The 20,537-nt window shown below is 40.5% G+C and overlaps 1 long non-coding RNA gene across 1 annotated transcript in view; it reads left to right on the forward strand.

Annotated features, from left to right (window-relative positions):
• The first annotated feature begins 77 nt into the window (after window positions 1-77).
• The window catches only part of LOC309625721, an 87,120-nt gene continuing 66,660 nt past the window's right edge, over window positions 78-20,537 (forward strand). Inside the window, exon 1 of the long non-coding RNA XR_014242703.1 lies at window positions 78-1,131. This is a non-coding gene — a long non-coding RNA (uncharacterized lncRNA). The remainder of the gene's footprint in view (window positions 1,132-20,537) is intronic.

The following is a 20,537-nucleotide window of genomic DNA, read 5'->3' on the forward strand; positions in this document are numbered from 1 at the left end:
ATTTATTTATTTATTTATTTATTTATTGCTTGCTTGCTTGCTTGCTTGCTTGCTTGCTTGCTTGCTTGCTTGCTGTGTTGGGTCTTCGTTTCTGTGCGAGGGCTTTCTCCAGTTGCGGCAAGCGGGGCCCCTCTTCATCGCGGTGCGCGGGCCTTTCACTGTCGCGGCCTCTCTTGTTGCGGGGCCCAGGCTCCAGACGCGCAGGCTCAGTAGTTGTGGCTCACGGGCCCAGTTGCTCCGCGGCATATGGGATCCTCCCAGACCAGGGCGCGAACCCGCGTCCCCTGAATTGGCAGACAGACTCTCAACCACTGCGCCACCAGGGAAGCCCTATCCCATCTATTTTTACCACCAACTCCGAGCTCTCATTTCCTCTCCTTAATTGCTGGCTCTTTGAAAGCAGAACATCATTTTGCTCCCTTTCGTGTTCTTCCCAATTCCACATGCCTCACACAAAGAAGAGTGTAATAAATGCTTGGTTTAGTGCCATGGATTTTAGAAAAGCCCTGTGATATAAGCAATTAAGCAAATCATTGACCTACCTGTCACTCAACAAGAGAGGTCAAGTGACTTGCCCATGGTCATACAGCCAACAAGTGGTAGGGCCTGGATTCAAACTCAGGCAGTTTGGTTTGAGTTCCCCCTATATAGTCAGGTGTATGAATTAGTATATACCCCTCCTTTGCCCCTCCCCATTCCCCCACTTTGTCTCCCTTCCCCTTGATAGCTCTGTTTACACTGATATCTAAACGTCCTGCATGTAACCCATTTACTGGGGGGGAGCAGATTTCATTGCTGGCTACTGACCTGGGGCATGTAGACTGGGTCGACACTAATGCTGGGCTCCCATTCACTGGCCAGAGCTATTGCATCAGGGGAGGGCAGTAAACCTGCAGGCCATGCTTGCTGAGGAATTTCTGGGAGAGAAGTGTCCTCTCTTCTGGAAAAACTTTGAGTAACCACCTTCTTTCTCTGTCCTTAGATATGAATGGAAGTATAGCCCAGGCTGTTGTGAACGGACACCCAGCAGAACCAGAAGTGAAGCTGACATTGCCAAGGGCAGACAGCTGCAGAAGTAAACCTGGTCCTGGATGACAAGGAGGAGTAACTCTACCTTTAGGGTTCAGTCATGTAAGCCACTGTATCTCTTTTTGATCGTTTAAGCCACTTTGAATGATTTTATTTGTTTTGTTTTGTTTTATTTTTTAGTCACTCAGTGGAAACTGTTCATGGCCATAATTTGGGAAGATAAGATTCTGTCTCTTTCTCAAAAGCTAACTGGTTAGAACTTTGACCAACTATAGTTGTTAAACTTGGAGAGAATTAATTAGATCTCAATATTTAAGAGCTATGTGATAACTGGTTCATGTTATATTTACAATTCTATATTCAAATAAAACCTAAATGTCAGGTGCTTGAACACGAGTGTAAAAATACCAGGACCTGCTGTTGCTGTACTGCAGCTGAACCTAAACTATGCCTCCCTTAGGGAGAATCAGTACTTTTCTTTTAAGCCAAACTCAGATTCTTACATGTGCTTCCAAAAGACGAATAATAAATAGCCAAGGAAAATATTTTACAATTAGGGGAAAAAAATGCTACTTGTCTGTTATTAGAGTTGGAAAAATCATCCCTTAAGCTCCTCCTATAGAGGATCTTGTTTCTTCCCTAAAGTAAAGCCAATTAAATAACTTTTAGAGTGGAAGATTCGGATAGTTGGTGATTACAACGACAAATAATTCAAGGATAAAGACAAATAATCCAAAGATAAAATGAACATTTGAAGGAGAGTTTCTTTAAGATTTCAATGGTCCCAAACTTTAAACTTAGGGCAGAGCTTCTGTTAGTACTAAGAAAGCCTAGAGAGCCAGGTATCTCCAGAATAATGGGAGGGCATGTTGATTCTTCTTGGTTAGGAAACACATAAGTCCCCCTTATTCCAAAGTCCCTGTTGTGCTTTCTTTTCTCTGACAGAATCAAAAGGCTTAATTCTTTCCTTCCCAGCTTGGAGAGAAGCCATTTTTCCTTTACCTCCTGGTACTCTATCCTGAGCAGTTCAATAGAATCATAAGATGCTCATTAAAGTTGGGAAGAAATAATCATTTCCTGCATCTGTTTTCTTTGTATCAGAAAGAGTAGAGGGTCCCAAGGTATCTAATGTAATGGACGCAGTATCCTGAGCATCCTGCATTTCAGTAACTTACTATAAGGAAGAATGGCTTGATTTTCAAGGTCCCTGGACTACATTGAGCTTGAGCTCTGGCTGTGAGCCACTTGCTTCTAAGAGACATAAATAACCACAATTGCCAGGAAGTATAGCAGGTAATGTCTACAATTGCCTGAATAAATTTAAATGAAATACAACTCGAGACTCTGACGATTTAGACTCCACTGAATACTGTGTTCTCTGTCAGCTGGCAAGATTTTAATTTATTTTATTATTACATTTTTATGATAAAATGTAACATAACGCATTCATTTTGTCTATTAATCCTCTCTCCTTCATAAAAATGGCATACATGATGATGACCTATATTAATGTAATTGTCTCCCATGTGTAGTATTATAGTGATAATCTATAAGTAGTATATAAGTTTGTAGAAATTAATGTATAAAGCATATAATTACAGAAAAAGATATAAATCTTTAAAGTTTTTTTTTTCCTGCTCATATATTGAATTAATATTTCAGCCATTTGAGCCACCTAGTGGTAATATCCATGAAACATGATTTTTTATATTGAAAAATGATGTGAAAGCTTTAACAGTTTTCAACTTACTAGGAATGAACTAAAGTGAATCATAACCATTATATATAACATTCAGATTTTTGAATTAATATTTATTTATTGGGAGAAGATTGAATATTGGAAAATAACTTATAAAAACATAATCTTTACTTATTTTGTTTCTTCTACTAGAGGCCACATAGCCAAGGAAATGAAAATTATAAGAGATAGTAATTGATGAAGGGGAAGTTTTCAATACGTATAACAAAGAAATGGCTGTTAAACATTTAATGGAGTAAAATGACTAACACATTTTAGAACTGATTGTATTCAAATGTAACCTTAGATAAATGATGTTGGGTGTCCTCACATTTTCCAAATCTGTCTTCCAGCCAGTCATCAGCCTTGTGTTTTCTTATTTTCAAAGAACAGAAGGGTAATCACCAAACTGCTCAGTGACCCATTAGAAATACTCCATACTCAGATTACACCGAGGTTAATTTCAGATTTCTTTTACTGGAACTATAGATCAAACTAAGTTCCGTGTTGACTCTGTTCTGGTGTAATAACCTCCAGGAGAGCTAAATCACTAAATACCGCTAACTTCACATGTTAGAATCCACATTCATCTTTGCCTTGTTAACTTTTTTTTAAAAAATTTATTTATTTATCTATTTATGGGTGTGTTGGGTTTTCATTTCTGTGCGAGGGCTTTCTCCACTTGTGGCAAGTGGGGGCCACTCTTCATCACGGTGCGCGGGCCTCTCATTATCACCGCCTCTTTTGTTGCAGAGCACAGGCTCCAGACGCGCAGGCTCAGTAATTGTGGCTCATGGGCCTAGTTGCTCCACAGCACGTGGGATCTTCCCAGACCAGGGTTCGAACCCGTGTCCCCTGCATTGGCAGGCAGACTCCCAACCACTGCGCCACCAGGGAAGCCCCTACCTTGTTAACTTTTAAGGAGGTTTTCATTTTATTTGTTGATCCAAGAATGTCACATACTTTGGTTTCCTTCTCTCTTAAGTTGCCATATGTCTCTAAAGAGGTTTTTTTTGAAATCAGAATTCGCACAAAGAAATGATAGATTTCTCCTCTTTGAATTCACCAAGCTTCCTACTTGGTAGGATTGCAAAACTGTCATATGAAACCAGCAGTGAAAATATTCTCTCTTTTTGGCAATCCTGCTTGTCTGAACTCTGACCTCCTCCCATCTCATCTGTGCTTTCATTAGGTGAGCAGAAGACAGGTAGTTTCACAAGTGATTCCCGGAAGGAAAGGTATCTAGGCAAGTTTAGAGGAGTGAAGAGTGTCAGCCTGGGAGTAGGTGAGACCTTAACGAGTGATTGAGCAGAATAAAAATGAAATAGGCTTTAAAAGAGGAAACGCTTCCCTGATCTGTAAGGCACACAGACAGGTGTGCAGGGGAGCGAGGTAACTGGGGGGGGATTCTACAATGAGCATATGGTGGATGTCTATTATTTTGCCTTTTTTTTTTTTCTGGGAATACCATCTTTCTGGACAAATGTGTGGTCATGAGGTTGATGTGTTTCCTAGGCTGGCCAATCAGAGAAATTTCTTAGGCATTTTGAACTGAGGACCAGTGAGAATGCGTCTGAGAGCTCCTCTGGAGTGAATCCTAGGAGATGAGAAGTGTGGTGCTGCCTCCTGCTCTGTGGAGAAGGTCAGTCCAGGAGGAGAGAGGTGGGCGCCAAGCTGCAGAAAGGGGCAGAGACACCAGACAGAGAGCATGTCTGAGCCAAGCTTCTTGGAGCCAGTACACTTCTCCTTTTGCCTCAACTAGTTTGACTTGGGTTTCTGTCACTTGCAACCCAGATAATCCTGATTAATACAGAGCGGAAGCCACCTGCACACAGCCAAGTGGCTTGTTCAAGTGTCTTGGTGAATGGAACATGCTGAAAAGTGAGGGAAAAGAGTAGGATCAAGTAGGTAATGATCAGGAGAACCCGCCAAGACCCGGTGTTGACCAAGGCAGGATACGAGACCTCATGTAATAGCCATAGGCACTGAGAGAAGGTGTACCCATGTGGGTGTTTGAAGAAGTGCGGAAGGGTATGGAATTTTTATAGATCGCGTGTTTCCTCAGTATTCTTTTTCATCATTAAAATGTGTAGCAATACTTTGTGATGACTAACTTTTACCACTGGGAAGTACCAAGATACCTAATAAGACTTTCTAGGGTGGATCTGACACTGGCTGTATCAATATTGATACCCTATTTGAGTGAAACTATCAAATGTCCCCACCTCAGTCCCATCAGGTGACTCACCAATGCTCATCCTCATTCCCACTCTCACTCTTAGTTCATTAGATGAATTCAAATTTGAAAAATGTAATCTTCAGGAAATTACACCAATTCCAAAATGACCTTCAAAAACCCACGAAAGACTATAGAACAGTAAGTAAACCCATCCAGAGAATATGGGGGAGTAGGACTTTCCTTTGTTCTGGGTGCAATTGTTTTTTTTTTTTTTTTTTTTTTGACCGTGCCACGCAGCTTGTGGGATTTTAGTTCCCCAACCAGGGATCAAGCCCGTGCCCCCTGCAGTGGAATCATGGAGTTCTAACCCCTGGACTGCCAGGAAACTCCCTCTGGGTGCAGTTTCATTCTTCTTTTTATTAAAAAAAATTCTTTTTTAATTGAAGTATAGTTGATTTACAATGTTGTGTTAATTACTGCTGTACAGCAAACTAATTCAGTTATACACACATATATATATTCTTTTTTTAAAATATTCTTTTCCATTATGGTTTATCATAGGACACTGAATATAGTTCTCTGTGCTATACAGTAGGACCTTGTTGCTTATCCATTCTATGTGTAAGAGCTCACATCTGTGAACCCCACCCTCCTACTCCATCCCTCCCCCACCCCCTCCCCCACCCCCTCCCCCTTGGCAACCACCAGTCTGTTCTCTATGTTCGTGATTCTGTGTCTGCTTCACAGATAGGTTCATCTGTGTCACATTTTAGATGCCACATGTAAGTGATATCATATGGTATGTGTCTTTGGGTGCAGTTTCAGTGTGGAGTGGTAGACATCTGTAAAGCTAGGGTCTGCTTGTGGTCAATTTGGTCTTGATTCTCATTCTCCACAGGCTCTTTGAATGAACTTATCTACTCTCACAATTTTAGCTCCCACCATTGTGCTAAGGGGTCCCAAATTTATGTCTCTAGTATTGAATTTTTTCTTGAATTCAGTATCTAATTGTATATTGAACATTTCTTCTTAAAAGTCCTGTGGAAACCTCAACGTCAGTGCATCTAACAATTAAACTCTTCCTGAATTCTTCGTATTCCCTGGGTCAGAGAGTGGTCTCACAATCTACCTGGTTGCTCAGCCAGAAACCTGTGAACCATCAGTGACTCCTTCATTTTCTGACCTCCCCACATCTTATCAGTCGCCATGATTGTTCCATGCTATCTATTTATTATTTCTAGTGGGGCTTATTTTAACAGCCTCTTAACTTTTCTCCCAGCCTTGAGTTATCCAGCACTGAATATCATCCTCCTTTCTGGGGCTAGCTTTCGAAATTGAAGAATCTCAGAATGTTTAAAAAAACCTCTCATTACTTCCCTTGCCAAAGAACTGTAAGTTCTTCTGTATGGCTTTCTTTCCCTCCAACATGACCTTTAGCTGGTCCCTTCCTACCTCTCTACTTTCCAGCCACATGAATTGCTCCTTGAATGAGCTGTGCTCCTTTTTGCCTCGGTGCACACACAGCTCCTTCTGTGAATACCGTCCCCATCGTTCCCGCCTGCACAGTTTCACATTTAAGCTTTTTTGGCCATGCGGGATCTTAGTTCCCTGATCAGGGATCGAACCTGCACCCCCTACAGTGGAAGCTCGGAGTCTTAACCACTGGACCACCAGGGAAGTCCCAGGTACTCTGTCCTTGAGAAAGCCTTTCCTAACCTTCCTACTCTGTGCTTCTATGTCTTCCCAAATGTGCTGTCAACTCCTTGAAGCTAAAACCAGCACCTGGATACTGAATGAATAAACAAAGAGAGTCTTTTAGTCAACGCATCCGTTCAAAGGTGAATAAAACCATGCACCATTTATTCATTACCCCGTGGAGTTTACACGCTGGGCAGCCTCAATTCTGAAACAATAAGAAAAACGAACACGGCAGTGCTATATTAGTGTTGATAAAAGACACTGCAAAGGAGGAGCCATTATCTGCCCGCTTGTAGCAGAACAGATTGGTGGGTGAGAGAAATGAAAGATGGTAACAGAAACTGACATAAGCTAGGGTGGGAGCGAGGCAGTCATTTCATTCTGATAGAGTGATTCCTGGGTGGAGACTGCTCCGTTGTGAACTTTTAAGCAGCTGTAACAAACACCGGCAGATGTCTAAATGGGCAACTTTAAAAGCCTTTGATTGTCCAAAAAAGACTGGAAAAGGATTTTCCAGACTCAAGAGGGAAGGGATCTTATGAGGACTCAGATGGAAGAGTGGATACAATTTGGATTTTTATGCACTCAACTCAAAGTAGTTGGCCAGGTGCCTGTTTTCAGTCTGTTTCCTGTTTTTGTCTCTATTTAGGCTGTTTCTCTCTTGATAACAGTTAGCAATTAGCTATCAAAACAGCATTTGCCTTTCTGTGTAGGTCAACTAAATTAATCCCAGGATCTCTGTCTCTTTCCTCTTGGGACCCTGACCCAGCTGAATTAGCTGCTGGAGATACCCTGCTCATTATTCTCCACAAAGGGGAGCTAGAGACACACTCAAGGGACATAAAAAGGGATCCAGCATACTGGTCAAATCAGAAAATTTCAGCAACATTTATTTAGTACCAACTCAGAAGTTGCTCCAGAATTTCTACGACAAAGGGAATTAGGGGCAGAATTCATTTGAAAACGGGAGTGAGTAGGGGTTGATGGAGATATGGAGATGATGGAATGGTGGGGTGAGGCTAAATCCCTCCTAAGCTCCATGAGCCCCATTCTTGTGTTGCCATGGTAACTATTTTCTTACTACATTGTGCTGGTCATAGTGGGAGATGGGGGGAAAAAAACACAACTAGATTAAAATGAACCCTGCCCTCGAGAAAATCAGAGTTTGGCCAGGGCAGATAGAAAAACTAACAGGTTTAAGAGTCTATTAATCAACCTAGAACAATTTTCTGAAGACAGCTGAAGTACAGGAAAACCCTACTGTAACTTGATAAATGAGGGTACCAAAGTTCCGATAGTGTAAATATGGAGTCAACAGGATTGTGAGATAAATCAAGTAACGAGGGGAGCCTCTGCAGCTGGTGGACCACGCCATTTAAATTCTTCCTGGTCCCACATGCAATTTGGTGCCACTCTGGTTAAATATCAGTGAGGAAGATTCTGGGTCTTGGGTCTGGCTGGACTTTCAGGACAGCAGCAGGGATTCCAGAAATCTCTAGGTCACTTGATGCCCATTTCTTCAGCCCAGTGTGAGGGAGATTGGCCTGACAGATTATTGGGGATGTGGCGATGCTACCTTTGTACCCCTATTTTCTGTGACACAGTTTCTCCGCCCAGCCTTGCCCCTCATCGCATGTGTCTCCCCTCCAGAAGATGAGAACTTTGCCTGCCCTGCCCCACTCCAAAAGCAAGGCTGAACACAGATGAAGACACTTGCCAATGTCCAACTGCATTATATCTGAATTTACATTATCATGGGATTTTTATGTATTGATGTTCTCTTTGAGTTGAAAGAAATCAGAGTACTGGCCTGAGGAGAAAGAAATAAGATATAATTGTTGTACAACGTGGATATGTGTGAATAATAATAACTAAGGATTATTGAATCTTTACTATATCCCAGGCATTGTTCTGAACAATTAATTTGCGTTATCTTATTTATTCCTCAGAGAGGCCCAGTGAAGCCTGTACTATTATTATCTCCATTTTAGAAATGTGGAAATTTAGGTATAGAAAGATAAAGTAATTTGCCCCAAAGCACGTAGCTACCAAGTGACAAGTCTGGAGTTATAAACTCAGCCAGTCTTACTCTGGAGACCATTTTTTAACCACAATGTTATTTTGCAATGAAAGAGTATAGGTTGCCATTTTTTGGTTTTGTTTTAAAATTGCTCAGATTCACAGCTGGACCATAATAATTAAAATCTCAGTAGCTAGCTTTGTTATAAGTGAAAAGAATTTCATTAGGGTAAGAAAACCCTGCAAACACTTAGAATTTTGATTTCTCTTTCCAAAGAAATTCTGATTTGATTTTTACTCCTAGCTTTTTTTTTTTTTTTTGGTCACGCCATGCAGCATATGGGATCTTAGCTCCCTGACCAGGGATCAAACCTGCGCTGCCTGCATTGGGAGCACAAGTCTTAACCACTGGACCACCAGGAAGTCCCTCTATTCCTAGCTTCTTATCTTTTCCCAGAAGCATTTTGCAACCTTACTTGTTTTTTCTTTCCCTAGAATTTTCACTTTTTCTCTCTCTTAATTTCTTCCTCTTTCCATTTAAATATGCCCATGTCTGTTGCATCCTGGGGAAAAATCCACAGAATAATCTACTGGTGGCTGTACCTATTTTCTCTAGCTTTTTTTTTAAAGACCTAAGTCTCCCTTCCTTTCCCACTTCTACTCCATTCCCTCAGGTTTATCTCTTGAAGACCCAGGTAATCTCTTTGTGAAGTTAGAAGGCACTTGTCATTTTCATTGCTTCTGGCTCTTTTATCTTCCCTAATACCATGAAATCCAGCTCTTCTGCTTCTTTTTTCCTATTCTTTTTTTCATCTCTCATCATCCTCCTACCTACTTTACATTTCTCCAAAGCTTATTTTTCCGAACTTGGCTGTTCTTTTGATGTGTTCTTCCCTTTGGAAAGGTCATTCATTTTCAAAGTTTATCTGTCTATACCTTAGTAATTTCCTCTTACCCAAATGTCAGTATTTATTTCCAAGTGCTTCCTGTAAATTTCCATTTAAGTATTCTATTGTCACCATTAAGCTCAAAGTGTATAAGGTTTAGTTCATAATCAATATTCCCTATGTGAGTTCTTGTGATAATAATGGAAAATGCTTAAGCAGCATGTACACGAAGCCTGGCACCATGCTAAGCATTTTTATGTATTAACTCATTTAGTCCTTAAAGGAATTATTATCCTATTTTACAGATGAAGGAACTCGCGCCTAGAGATGTGAAGCCATATGCCCCCGGTTGACATCACACAGCTACAAAGTAGAGGAACCAAGGTTCACCCAGGCAGTGTTGTTCTAAGAGCCTTTACCCCTAACCACTGCTCTATATTTCTATGCTATGTTTTCCAAGTCCCCAGACTCAAAAGTGTATTCAACAGCCTTCTTTTTTTCTTCCAGCCCAATTCATGACTTCTTTACTTTTCTTTCCAAATGTTTTTGGTGTTTACATCCGTTAGGGTCTGCAGAGACACAAATGGCCCATTCAAAAAAAAAAGACACGGAGATAAAATTAAAGAAACCATAAAGGGATGGGAAAGCTCCCAGGTGCTAATACCATTAGGGTGCTCTTATCACCCCTAGTCTTGAAGAGGAGTAAACAATGTTATGGGAGTCCAGAGAGAGCTGTATCTAATGAAGTGGGACCACCCACCAGTTCCTAGAGGAATGCAACCATTGCTAAACTCTCATGAGGAATGGGATGGGGGTGGGGTGGTGTGGTGGTGTGGTGTGTGGGGAGAATAAATACCCCAACTTTTTTCTCCTTGTGGCTTCCAATTTCCCACTTGTGCTTCATTACCTCATGCCTGGATCATTATTGCTGTGCCCTGAGTGACCTGTCTTCATTCCTGTCCCCTCTATCCTGCTGTCCTGTCAGCAGACTGCTCTCTCTAAGATGCCCCTCCATTTTTCTTCTCATCACCTTCAAAGCCTTGTCATTGCTCTTCAGCCCAGTGTTGACAATCCTCCAAATCCTGAGTCTAATCCCTTTTTCAAACATCACCTTCTGCAACTCTCCTAGCCCTGGGCTCCACTTGGCCTCCTCATTGCTGTCCTCCTTTCTACAAACATGCCATTCTCATACCTGCATCAAATGCTATAGCTCATATCCCTCCATATGCTGGAAATACCTTTGGTCTTCTATCCAAATGCTGTATGTCTTTCAAGGCCCATCCCTTCTGGAAAAACTTCTCTGACCACTCCTACATACATGGACCCCTCTGTCTTCCCAAGTTTATGATGAATTGTGGGTAACACCTTACCAATCAGGTCTTCATTGTTTCTATTGATTTCATAAACATGTCCCTTGTCTCCCCTAAATGAGGGTGAGGATTCCAAGGGTGTGGTTGATGGTTTGTTGGTGTGATGCTCATTTTCGAAGGTGTAATAGTTTGAAGGGGTACAGTTAAAGCAGTGGGGGTCGGGGGGGGCAGTTAACATGCCAGTAAAAAGTGATCTATGGTCTAAGTCCCTTACTGTAAAATCAAGGCAACCCCACCCTTCAATTTCCTCCCTCTCCTGGCCAAGTCCCAGGTGCTCTCCTTTGTTGCCAGAAGCACTTCAGATCAAGCGCCCAAGGTCATCTCCACTGCGCTCCACCTTTGCTACTGTAGGTTGCAGGTTGAGATTGATCGGTGTTTTGTAGGCATCTTTCAACTTTCATTTCTGTGTGGGGATTGTTCATTTCTCTGTAGTTGGTGTTCTTGTCACTGTTTGTCATGTAAGCCATCCTATTTGCCAGGAGTTGCCTTTTGGAATGAGATTATTTGGTTCACATCTCTGGAGAATTCTAGTCTACTGACCCCTAGCTAGTGTTTCTGGCTTAAGTTGATCCATGGCAACTCTTCCCTCATGTAGGGCAATGCCTGGGAGATGACCTTCTTTTCTCTTCTTTGCTGAAGAATCTCGGTGCTGAAGGTTCTGTGAGCTCTGCCCAGCTGAGAACCCTTTATGGAACCCTCTGTAACATGCTTGCACAGAACTGAGCTCCCCTGGCCAGCACGACAACTTGTTCTCACAGGACGCTTCCCATCTGTCATCTACTCTGAGGTCTACAAGTTGATTTTTTTCTCCTTCCTTTTCCCAATCTCATACTTTAAGACTCTAGAGTCTCCTTTACTGATACTAAGAAGGCTTGAAACTTGACTTTTTGACAGTTAAGTAGAGGCAGGATGAGCTACTGAACATAAATGGACTTATTCCATTGATAATTTGGATGGTTTCTCTGGCCTTATGTCTCGAAGCCTTTTTCATCTTTTTGTATTTTTCTACCCTGTCTTTTTCAATGAGTGTTTCTTTCTTTTTTTTTTTTGAATTTTTGAATTTTATTTTATTTTTTATACAGCAGGTTCTTATTAGTTATCTATTTTATACATATTAGTGTATATATGTCAATCCCAATCTCCCAATTCATCCCACCACCACTACCACCCCCCCCACCACTTTACCCCCTTGGTGTCCATATGTTTGTTCTCTACATCAATGAGTATTTCTTAAGATGACAGATTCGCCAAGAGCTTAATCTGAACTGGAGGAATTTACAAAACCAATCCTTAGAAAGGCCAAAGGATTTCAGAGGGAGGGAGAATTTGCATAGTGAAATCTATTATAATGGCTATCTTGGGGTCTCCTGAATTAAGTAAGCACAATTTAAAAAAATAATAATTCTCTGTGCCCATTAATTCTGGAGCAAAGAAATGTAACACTCATCCTTTTCTAGGCTACTGTAGTTTGTAATTGATGAAGTGTACTCTTCTCCAAATCAGCAGCAGTTAGTTATCTAGATGTTTCCCTCTATCAAGTAAAAGCTATGTGGCTTTTTTAGAGATGACTGCAGAAATGAAAAACGTCACCAGACTAGGTAAATCAAGACAGGGAATGGAGGAAAAAAAGAACCATTTAAAAAAGCAGTTGAGGGACTTCCCTGGCAGTCCAGTGGTTAAGACTTCGCCTTCCAGTGCAGGGGGTGCGGGTTTGATCCCTGGTCGGGGAGCTAAGATCCCACATGCCTCGCAGCCAAAAAACCAAAACATAAAACAGAACAAATTCAATAAAGACTTTAAAAATGGTCCACATCAAAAAAAAATTTAAAAAAAAGAAAGCAATTGAGTTCATACAAGAACGTGCCTACTAAAGATTTTGACATCATGAAGGAACGTATTTATCTGTCTATCTCAACTGTCGTAAAATTGTATGATGTGAAAGAGGAAGGCAGAGCTAGATGAGAACAGAGAAGGGGGCTGGGGAAATTTCCTTTGACAAACCCAAAGACCTTCTTTTGTTGAAATGGAAAAGAAAAAAAACCAGAAGTTGAACTTGGTGGGTTTGAGGGCTTGCAAATGCAACCAGCTGAAACTTTGTAAACATTTAGCATAAAACTCATTTTTAATCTCATAAACTTAATTTTTTCCCCTAGCATATGTGATGCATAAAAAGGAAATAAAACTTTAGTAAATTGAGCCTTACTTGTGCTTTATAAAAAAGAAATTGAATTGCTCTAATGGCAGCTGCAGCTGGCTTTCAGCTTCGAACAACCAGTGTAAATCTAGTTTTTAGTGCTTGATTTAGTAAACACTCAGCTGCAAACAGGCTTCGAAAACAACTCTGAATGCAGGGTTTTCCGTAAAGGCAGTTATGTAACCTCTGTGTGTTATGCCTTTAAAATATGTGAAGAATAGCAGAATCCCTGATTGAGATATCTTACAATTATCCTTTACTCTATATTTATTATTATTTAAAAAAAAATTGATTGATTGATTGATTTTTGGCTGCGTCAGGCCTTTGTCGCTGCACGTGGGCTTTCTCTAGTCGTGGCGAGCAGGGGCTACTCTTCCTTGCGGTGCGCAGGCTTCTCTTGTTGCAGAGTACGGGCTCTAGGCGTGCGGGCTTCAGTAGTTGCAGCATGCAGGCTCACTAGTTGTGGCTTGCGGGCTCTAGAGTGCAGACTCAGCAGTTGTGGCTCACGGGCTTAGTTGCTCCACGGCATGTGGGATCTTCCCGGACCAGGGCTCGAACCCGTGTCCCCTGCATTGGCAGGCGGATTCTTTACCACTGCGCCACCAGGGAAGCCCTACTCTATATTTAAATTTGCATGGACTTTGCTACTCACTGTACATAGACTGGCACAAATGTATTCTCATAAGCCATAAATGTAAATGTATGTGTAATACTCATTAAAATTTTTAAAAGGTAGAGTACTAATATCCAGCTCAGAAGCCAGAGTTGAGTTTGACTTGTATCTCCAAGTGGTCATCACAGCTTGTTTTTGGTTCTGTCCTTCTCTGAGCTTCATCATGCTCCCCATACATTGAGGAGCTACAAGAAATCCTTGTTCATATTCTGTTTAGCAGAGACTGCACGTGCTCAGCTTGCAATTTTTGCTAAAAATAGGGAGAAAAATCTTGTTCCTGATGAACAAGATGAAACATCCAACTGATTTTAAATTGACACACAAATAACTTATGATTTGAATGCCAGTTTATCCTAAATGCTTCTCAGTGACCTGAACTGCGCAGGGAAATTTTGGGTTTTGATTGTTGTCGTTTTTTTTCAATCACTCTATATAGTCACAAAATGAGAGTTGGCCCGTTAATGATGTTCCTGCTAAAGGAATCTTTTAAAATAATTCTGGCTAGGATGGCCAAGGTTAACCCCGGGAACAATATGGAATTAGGATAAATCCGTGCCTCTTTCTTCCTCTCTTAACCATCTTCCAGTAGCTCAGGCTTATTTTCAGCTGACTGCCAACCAGTCCTGCCGAAGGATAAGTAGTAAGGTACTTACTCTCTTTTTCAGGGACATTTCCAATTTTAGAAGAGAACCTTGAATGTGGAAAAGTCCTAAGACCCCAAATTTGTGCTGTTTGCAGGGCAAGTTCTGGGGTTGATCTCCTGAGCAGAGGGCAATTTTTTCTTAGGCCAGGTCTGGACGCAGTGGCTCTACTTTGGAGAAGTAAATTCACACACACCCTCTATCTTTTCTCCCCACCATCTGGTCATCCGGCTGCCAGCAATTGGAGCTTATTAAACTCCATGAAATGTGAAAACAAGGCTGCTGTACAGCGTGGTAGGTGAAGAGAGTCACAAGCAGATGAATCTACTCGTGGCCCTGCTTTGACCAGCTGAGTGACCTTAGGGAAGTCACTCAACCTCTCTGAGCTTCTGTCTGGCCTACCTTTCAGAGCTGTTGCAAGATCAAATAAAAACATGAGAAAGCACTTTGAAAAATGTGAAGTACTTACAATTCCGAGGGGCTTTGAATATTCAAGGCAGTGCAGGTTACATATATAGTGGAGAGTATCTTCTTTCCTAGGAGAGGATAATCATTCCCTGTACCACTGAGTTTCAGAGAAATAATATGAGCAAGTAACAGATCCTGTTCTGCCTGTGGATGAAATTCTGGATCCTGGAGAAGATTAGATCACTGACTATGCAAACAATTAAAAAGGGTGAAAGCACCACAGAAATACAAATGAAAATATTTAAGGTGAAAAGAGCTGGGTTATTCCAGGTGTAATCTGTATTATACCCCTACTCAGGCAGGGGTTCAAATAATATCATGTCTCTTTTTAATATTCAAATTAATCACTTGAGAGCCTACCTGTTTATACTGGAAGTTCAACATTTTTCTTTTCTTTATTTTCATTTTTAAATTAAATTTTAAATCAAAGCTTTGCAGGCATGTAGTTTAAAATGGCAAATAGTAGTAAAAGATCTATTACAAAATTTGTTTCCTGACTCACCCCATCTCACTTCTCCTGGTCCCAGTCCCCAAAGGCAATGACTTTCAACTCTTTTTTTTCTTTTTAAAAATTTTTTGGCTGAGCTGCAAGGCTTGCGGGATCTTCTTTCCCAGATCAGGGATGGAGTCTGCGCCCTCAGCAGTGAAAGCACAGAGTTCTAACCACTGGACTACCAGGGAATTCCCATGGGAGGAAAATTCAACTCTTTTAAAGCCCCTCTGGGGGCTTCCCTGGTGGCGCAGTGGTTAAGAATCCGCCTGCCAATGCAGGGGACATGGGTTCAAGCCCTGGTCCGGGAAGATCCCACATGCCGCAGAGCAACAAAGCTTGTGCTCCACAACTACTGAGCCTGAGCTCTAGAGCCTGCGAGCCACAACTACTGAGCCTGCATGCTGCAACTACTGAAACCCGTGCACCTAGAGCCCATGATCCACAACAGGAGAAGCCACCGCAGTGAGAAACCCACACACCGCAATGAAGGATAGCCCCCACTCGCTGCAACTAGAGAAAGCACACGTGCAGCAACGAAGACCCAATGCGGCCAAAAAATAAATAAATAAATAAATAAAGCTCCTCTGGCCTTTACACATCTCCAAAGCTCTAAAAACTATGTATATATTGCTATCTCTTTATTTGTCCATTTTAGATGTTATCTATTAAATTATCATGAAAGATATAGCTACCTCTTTATTCTGTCATCATTTTGTTCCTCCTTTCTTATCTTCCCAATATAGTTCTACTACTAATTTTGGTTAAATTAGTATGACGATTGTTCTAATATTCTTTATAACTGAGCATCTCTGTGTATGTGGTTATTTTTCCTTCCTTTATATTTTTCATAAAGTTAAGAATCCCTTTTTTTTCATTTGCTGAGTTTTCTTTGTATTTATTTTTAATTATTTCCATTTCTTCTAATGACCTTTTAGTAAAACTTTCCACAAAGTTTATCACAACAGCTAATCTATCAGTTCTTATATATACATTTTTGAGACACTGTCCCTAGAGATCTTCCTAGGCTGGCTGGGCAGTGATCATCTTTGATTACTTTTGGGCCCATTCCAGGACTAAGTGGGCTTTCTGAACTCATCTTGTTTTTTGTTTCTCTTAGTGGATATTATAGCAGAGGAAATCAGGATGGCAGCCATTGCCATGCCATTCTCTTGAATCACATTATTTCATTCATCTGTATACTTGGTGCCCAGTTATTATTAGGACTTTTTCTTCACTATCATCTTGAAAATTCCCCTTTTTCTCTCTCCTGTTTTGAATCACCTCTTCCCTGAATCCTACATATTCCTTCTCCTTTTACTCCCTCACCTGGTGAAGGCATCTTCAATAGCTTCCTGAGAAAGTGTACAGAAAAGCAAGATTTTTGAGACCTTACATTTCTAAAAGTGTTTTAATTTTACCTTATCTATAATTTATGGCTGAGTATTGAATTCTAAGTTAGAATTAATTTTCCTTCAGAATTTTGAAGGCATTATTTTATCAGCTTCTGGATTCCAGTGTTGGTCTTGGAAAGTACAAAGCCATTCTGAATCCTGACACTTTGAATATGGCCACTTTTTCCTCTCTCTCTAACTTGCAGGAGATTTTCTTGGTCCACCCTACAGGCAGACCTCATTTTATTGTGCTTCACTTTATTGTGGTTTGCAGATACAAATTGAAGGTTTCTGGCAACCCTGCATAGAGCAAGTCTCTTGGCGCCATTTTTCCAGTGAAAAGTGAGCAGCATTTGCTCACTTCACGTCTCCTGTCACATTTTGATAATTCTCGTGATATTTCAATTTTTTTCATTATTGTATTTCTTATGGTGAGTTGGGATCAGTGGTCTGTAATGTTACTATGGCAAAAAGATTACAACTCACTGAAGGCTCAGATAATGGTTGGTATTTTTTAGCAACTAAGTATTTTTAAATTAAGGTATGTACATGGTTTTTTAGACATAATGCTATTGCACATTTAACAGACTATAATATAGTGTAAACATAACTTTCCCAGTACATGTGTACTGGGAAACCAAAAATTTCGAGTGACTTGCTTTATTACGATATTCACTTTGTTGTGGTGGTCTGGAACCAAACCCACAGTATCTCTGAGGTATGCCTGTATTCTGAACTGATGTGCTTTATGGTGGGTCAGTTTCTTCCACCGTCTTGGCTACTTAGTCAGCCTTTCAATCTGGAAACTGATGTCTTTTAGTTCTAAAAAATTTTGCTTATGATTTCCTCTCCTTTGTTGTCTCTGTTTTTTCTGGTAATTTGATAATTCTGATGCCAGACTTCCTGGAATTGTTTTTTAATTTTCTTATTTCTTTTTTTTTTTAACATCTTTATTGAAGTATAATTGCCTTACAATGGTGTGTTAGCTTCTGCTTTATAACAAAGTGAATCAGTTATACATATACAATATGTTCCCATTTCTCTTCCCTCTTGCATCTCCCTCCCTCCCACCCTCCCCATCCCACCCCTTTCTTATTTCTTTAGTTGTCCTTCTATTTATCTTTTCCCCCAGTTTTCTGGGTCTTGTAATTCTTATATTAAAACTTTTATTTATGTTATCATTTTTTAAAATTTCAAGAACACTTTTTATTTTCTGAGTGCTCCTTTTTGGAGGATTCTGTTCTTGCTTCTGGAATGCAATATTTTCCTTGTGCCTCTGAGGATACTAATTACAGTTGTTTTAAAAGCATGCTGCTCCTTGCATTGTTTGTTTCCTCCAAGTTGGTTTTTTGTTTTGTTTTGTTTTCTGTTTGCTCTGATCTTTATCTTCCACATTAGAGAGTTTTCTCATATGTCTGGCAGCCCTTGTTTGTCTTCTCATAATCAGGATTAGAGAAGTAAAACTCTGATTAGAATCTCTGCAAATGCGGCTTGTTCATTTTGATGTTCACTGTGGGGTCGTCTGCACTTGGGTCATTTTGAGGGAGGCTCTCCATGTTAATATTTTGAAACATTTCTCTTTTTCTCTGTTACTGTTTTGCTAGTCTTAACAATTTTTGCTAAAATTTCAGGATCAACATAGTAGCATGCACTACACTATCTTATAATGCTGCGACTTTGAATAACTTTTGTTGTTAAATAAGACATTTGTGAATCTTGTTTCTTTTGTCTTTTACTGACCTTGTCAGCTACTTAACTATAAAATGCAGCTTATTACATAGTGCATTTTGGTATTATTCTTTCTGAAAAAGAGATTTTTCCATTGCAAATAAGAAAAACAATGTCTTTAAAAAAAAGACATATTTCCCAGTCTCCTTACTTCGACACACATGATTTTCATCAGCTGCTCTTCTCTTCTTGGCAGCAACCATTTGGAAAATGACAGACTCACACCATCATCATCCATTCTCCCCACCATCTGCCTCTCTCCAAGCCAATAGACAGTATACCTCTTCCTGCAAGGCACAGCCAATCAGTGCTTATCCTCCAACTGTCAGACCCTCCTAGTGGCACATCCATCAGCAGCACAAGAGTTGCAGATGTCATAAGATGGAACCAAGCTGAGATAGATGCCTTGTCTCCCTAGCTGTTAAGGAAGAGGATTTGTGATATTAAGCCTTGGGCTGTCCTGCCTCCCTGAGCCTCCCTTTCCTCATCTTTAAGATGGGGATAATATCGCTAATTTGCAGGGTGGTCAAGAGCGTTAAAACACATTATTAGGCTGGAGGCTGCTCAGAACTGCCTTAGAGCAATTTTAGCATCTGGGCCTTTTAAAGGAGGTTTTGGAGGGCCCTGAAGCATGCTTACTCTGCAAAAGGGTGCAGGTGCTGCCCACTGCCCTAAGATGTGGATTCTAAGACATATATTGTTTCAATAATTACTCACTTCAAGGTATTTCTTTATGAGGTTATTTTTGTTACTCATAAGAATTTCATTGCAGAAAAGAAAGCCAGGTAATGAGAAATAATTGCATAATTCCTAGTGGTGTTGTAAGGAACAAATAGGACCAAACTGCCATGTTCATTCTCTTTCCTCTTTTCAGCCAAGGATTCTGTCTGATGGACCCCAGTGAGTGGTTTTTAGCAGTTCATACTACGAGTAGACTGATATACATTAAGTATGTCTATTTGGTGGGAAATTCAGGCCCCCATCTGGGGAAATGATGCCATAGCATGAAAAGACCATGAATTCTAGAGCCAGTTTGGCCTGGGTTGGAGTTCTATTTCTGTCCCTGCCTTTTTGACTTGTGTGAGTCACTTATCTGGACTACAGTTTCCTTGTCTGTAAGATGGGGTTGATGATACTTTGCAGTGTTGATATGAAATTGTCGTCATAAAGTATCTGGTACATAGTTGGTGCTTAACAAATATTAGTTCCCTTTTTTCTTCATTCTGTTTTAAAATAGTTTTTTGTTTTATTGTATTTATTTTACAACATATTATATATATTTAAATGTGTATATTTATTACAATATCAAATAACTGTTGTCATTAATTTCTATATTTCCTTGTGGACTTTTGACACATTGGCCTGAGTTAACCTTTCAAGCAGGGTACAAATTACAGGCATCCATGGGGTTATTACCACTGTTACTCAAAACGGTTGCCCACTGACCATGAGGTGAGCACTGCATGGGGACAGATAGCCTTGGGCTCTCTTTCCTTGTCTGCCACTGCCATTTCTCAGTGACCCCCAAAGTCATCACTATAACAACAGGACGTCTCTCCTATGAATGGCCTTTTCCTACCCTGGGATGAGATGAGCACAGAGGAATATGTATCGTATTAGTTACAAATGCATGCATGTTAAATTCTCTTTCCTAAGATAATATTTGTGTACTTAGTGCTTTAGTTGAAATGAACCTAATAGTCCCTCCAACAGCATTCATTTTATTATTCCATCTCTCTATGTATTTGTATTATCTCTGATTCTCTCTCCATACTTTTGTTCCTAACGTCAGATAATTATCTGCATTCTTTTTGGGGGAGGGTGAGGAGAGGATTTCTATCAGCTTTGAACTTGCTAGGAACCATGTATGTAGCATGTCTAATTATTTGAGCTTTTAAATGAGATGTTTTATTAAAATCCAGATATATTGCATCCGTAGGACCCACCCTAGCCACAGGAACTGCAGGTAACTTGCCATGCGTTTATCCAACAGTACCAGGGTGGATGGGCAATATATTTATAAGGAATC

This window comes from Balaenoptera borealis, assembly GCF_965194805.1.
Source record: "Balaenoptera borealis genome assembly, chromosome: 3".
Classification (NCBI taxonomy): Eukaryota; Metazoa; Chordata; class Mammalia; order Artiodactyla; family Balaenopteridae; genus Balaenoptera; species Balaenoptera borealis.